General features: G+C 36.4%; 1 pseudogene; it reads right to left on the bottom strand.

The window, feature by feature from the left end:
• Nucleotides 1-3,568: 3,568 nt before the first annotated feature.
• On the bottom strand, nt 3,569-4,108 carry LOC105879499 (small ribosomal subunit protein eS24 pseudogene; annotated as a pseudogene).
• Between the last annotated feature and the right edge of the window lie 443 nt (nt 4,109-4,551).

The following is a 4,551-nucleotide window of genomic DNA, read 5'->3' as shown; positions in this document are numbered from 1 at the left end:
ATTTTTAAATTTTCAGGAAATCAAATTTGTATACATATTTTCTTTTGTTACATGTATGTACCTTTAGTGTTATATCCAAGAAATCGTTGCCAAACCCAATTTTGTGAATTTGCTCTATGTTATGTTTAGGTCAGGGATCCGTTTTGAGTTAATTTTTGTATATTGGATTTAGGTAAGAGTCCAACTTCACTCTTTTGCATGTGGATATCCAGTTTTTAAAGCACCATTTGTTGAAAAGAGTGTCTTCCTATTGAGTGGTCTTAGCACCCTAGTTGAAAATTATTTGATCATATGTATGAAGGTCGATCACTGCGATCTCTGTTGCATTCCATTGGTCTGTATGTCCATCTTTATGCCATCACCACACTGTTTTGGTTAGTATAATTTTGTATTCGTTTTTTGAATTAGGAAATATGAGTTCTCGAGTTTTTTGTTTTTTTTTTTTTTTTTGAGACAGAGTCTCGCTTTGTTGCCCAGGCTAGAGTGAGTGCCGTGGCGTCAGCCTAGCTCACAGCAACCTCAAGCTCCTGGGCTCGAGTGATCCTTCTGCCTCAGCCTCCCAGGTAGCTGGGACTACAGGCATGCGCCACCATGCCCGGCTAATTTTTTATATATATATCAGTTGGCCAATTAATTTCTTTCTATTTATAGTAGAGACGGGGTCTCGCTCTTGCTCAGGCTGGTTTTGAACTCCTGACCTTGAGCAATCCGCCCGCCTCGGCCTCCCAGAGAGCTAGGATTACAGGCGTGAGCCACAGCGCCCGGCCAGTTCTCGAGTTTTGATCTCTTGTATTTTCAGGATTTTTGTGGTTATTCTGGGTTCCTTGAGATTCCACATAAATTTTTGGATGGATTTTTTTTGATTTCTATAAAAAATTGATAGAAATCTGTAAATTTCTTTGGGTAATAGTGACATCTTCACAATATTAAGTCTTCCAATCCATGAACAAGCTATGTCTTTTCATTTATTTATGTCTTCTTTAACTTCTTACAGAAATGTTTTGTAGTTTTCATTGTACATGTCTTTCACTTCCTTGGTTAATTCCTGAGTATTTTATTATTTTGATGCTATTTTAAGTAAAATTCTTTTCTTTTTTAATTTTTAAATTTTTTAATTTCAGCATATTACGGGGGTACAAATGTTTAGATTATATATATTGCCTTTGCCCCACCCAAGTCAGAGCTTCAAACGTGTCCATCCCCCAGATGGTGAAAACCACACCCATTAGGTGTGAATATATCCCTCTTTCCCCCTCTTACCTGCCCGACACCCGATGAATGTTACTACTATATGTGCACTTAGGTGTTGCTCAGTTAAGTCCGTTAATACCAACTTGATGGTGAGTACATGTGGTGCTTGTTTTTCCATTCTTGTGTTACTTCATTTAGTAGAATGGGCTCCAGCTCTATCCAGGATAATGCAAAAGATGCTAGATCCCCATTATATTTTGTGGCTGAGTAGAACTTCATGGTATACATATACTACATTTTATTAATCCTCTCATGTATCGATGGACACTTGGGTTGTTTCCACATCTTTGTAATTATGAATTGTGCTGCCATAAACATTCTAGTGCAGATGTCTTTTTTATAGAATGTCTTTTGTTCCTTTGGGTAGATGCCCAGTAATGGAATTGCTAGATCAAATGGTAGTTCTGCTTTTAACTCTTTGAGGTATCTCCATATTGCTTTCCACAGAGGTTGTACTAGTTTGCAGTCCCAACAATAGTGTCTGAGTGTTCTCCACATCCACACCAACATTTATTGTTTTAGAACTTTTTGATAAAGGCCATTCTCACTGGAGTTAAGTGATATCTCATTGTGGTTTTGATTTGCATTTCCTTAATGATTAGAGATGTTGAGCATTTTTTCATATGTTTTTCCCTACCAGAAGCTATTAAGCAGTTTTAGCAATTTGATTATGTCTTGGTTTGATTTTTTTATATGTGCTATTTTTTTTTTTTTTTTTTTTTTTGAGACAGAGTCTTGCTTGTTGCCCAGGCTAGAGTGAGTGCCGTGGCGTCAGCCTAGCTCACAGCAACCTCAAACTCCTGGGCTCAAGCAATCCTGCTGCCTCAGCCTCCCGAGTAGCTGGGACTACAGGCATGCGCCACCATGCCCGGCTAATTTTATATATATATTAGTTGGCCAATTAATTTCTTTCTATTTATAGTAGAGACGGGGTCTCGCTCTTGCTCAGGCTGGTTTCGAACTCCTGACCTCGAGCAATCCGCCCGCCTCAGCCTCCCAGAGTGCTAGGATTACAGGCGTGAGCCACCGCGCCCGGCTTATATGTGCTATTTTTCTTAGAGTTTGTTGAAGTTCTTGGATGTGTAGATTTACAATTTTCATCAGCCATTTCTTCAATTTTTTTTTTCCATCTGTACCCTCTCATCCTCTTGGGACCCAAATTATATGTATGTTAGATTACTTGATATTGTCCCACAAATTACCCAGACTCTGTTAATTTTGTTCAGTCTTTTTCTTCTGTGCTTCACTTTGGATAGTTTCTATTTCTATGGCTTCAGTTTTAATAATCTTTTCCTCAACAGTGTCTAATCCCATTTGATATTATACTTTTCATGTCTAGAAACTCTATTTGGTTCTTTAAAAAGTATTTTTAATTTGACTCATGTTCATCTTTTCCTTTGAATACACATAGTTATCAAAGCTGTTTTAACATCTTTATTGCTAGTCCTATCATCTCTGACATTTGTTTCTAATGACTGATTTTCTTTTTAATTATACATTATTATATTTTTCCACTTTCTAAGCAAGGCCAGTAATTTTTTATGGGATGTTGGATATTGTTAACAGTGATTGTACAGATTAGTTTTGAATGTCAATTATTACATAGAAGTGAGGAGAAAACTTTTTTCATAGTCTTTTGTCCTAATATATATTTCTCATTAAACAGACTGTCAGATTTGTAGGAAATTTAAGTGACCCAATAGATGATACTAATTTTGTTCTCCTTGCTGCATGATGTTAATATTTGAAAATTAACATAATTGCTCCTGCACTTGGAATTCATTTTGCTCTTTTGATCTAGATCAACCACACCGTTCTGCTTTGAGTTGTCTTGTCTACAGCAAATTCATCACCTAATGTTCTCTCAGATAAATCTTGGCTACATTAGTAAAATGCTTCACTTTTAGGTAATAAATATCGCTTTTAAAAAGTCAGACTTGAGCTAATTGACTTTTTTTTTTTTACAAGGTACAATAGGTCTATTGCTAAAAGCAAAAAATTGGCAGTTATGAGAAGGTATTTATGACATTTAAAAATTTTTAAGTATACTTTCAAATCCATTTTTCCTTTGTATTTTAGGAATGTGGTTCTTTAGAATGAGTTCATTTTAGTCACAATGCCCCATATGAAACCAGTTCTGGCTCAAAGAAAACTCTTTAAAGTAGGCTTCCACATATAGCTGTTTACTTACAAATGTTGTAATGAATGATACTGTCTAGGAGGCTTGTTTTCTTTATCCAAAGGAAGGCTATATGAAGTTGATGCACTTGTGAGATAGTTGGCAATTTTTGTAAATAACTTATTCTTTGAATTTATTTTTTTAAAGTTTTTAAGTTTATTAATCTTCCTGTGAAAAATCCAAACGATGGCTGCAGGTAAGGTCACTGCAGAATCTTTACTCCTTCGGCTGCTATCCAATCTCCAGCTCACTTTTTGCCAGCACCAACATTGGCCTTTGCAGTCCCCCTGACTTTCTTCATTCTGTTCTTGCGTTCCTTTCACTGCTTTCTTGATGTCTTTTTCTTCTCATACAGGCCATGCCTTGCAAGTCTATGTTTGGGTTCATTTTTCTTTGCGTAATCCAAGGAATCGTAAACCATGCCAAAGCCAGTTGTTTTGCCACAACCAAAGTGAGTTCTGAATCGAAATACAGAGATGACATCTGGTGTGGTCTTGTACATTTTGGCTAGTTTTCCCCTAATTTCTGCCTTTGGTACTGTTGCCTTCCCAGGGTGAAGCTACATCGATGACCATTTGTTTCCTCTGAAGTAGTTGGTTGGTCATGAACTTCCTGGTCCGGATAGTTACTGTGTCGTTCATGATGGCGGTAGACCCTCAAGCAGCCAGGGAGGAAAAGAGCTATTCTTTAAATTTTGAAATGGTTTTCTACTACTTAGTAATGGTAATTTTCAATCACTTGCATCACTATGATATCTTAGATATTCACTGTTTGAAAATTAAATGTGCATTTTATAGTTTCAAGAGTTGTGTGAAGAATTTTTGCCTTTAGACCTTAAAAGGATTTTAGGGATTATCTAAGAAAATTTTACTGTACAGATAAAAAGGTAAAGTTTACATGTGAAATAGAACTTTTGTGGACTTAATGATACTGAAAAGTATTTTTTTCCTTCTTAAAAAATTTTTAATAGATTTAGGGGTATAAGTTGAATTCCATTACATGTACATATACTTTGTGTAGTGGTGAAGCCTAGGCTTTTAATGCACCCAGCAGCCAAATAGTGTACATACCCCACTGGCAATTTTTCATCCAACATCCCCTCCTACTCTCCCCCCTTTTGA

This window comes from Microcebus murinus, chromosome 12 (assembly GCF_040939455.1).
Source record: "Microcebus murinus isolate Inina chromosome 12, M.murinus_Inina_mat1.0, whole genome shotgun sequence".
Taxonomy (NCBI): domain Eukaryota; kingdom Metazoa; phylum Chordata; class Mammalia; order Primates; family Cheirogaleidae; genus Microcebus; species Microcebus murinus.
Note: the sequence above shows the minus strand (reverse complement) of the source record. Positions and strands in the feature narration are given on the sequence as shown.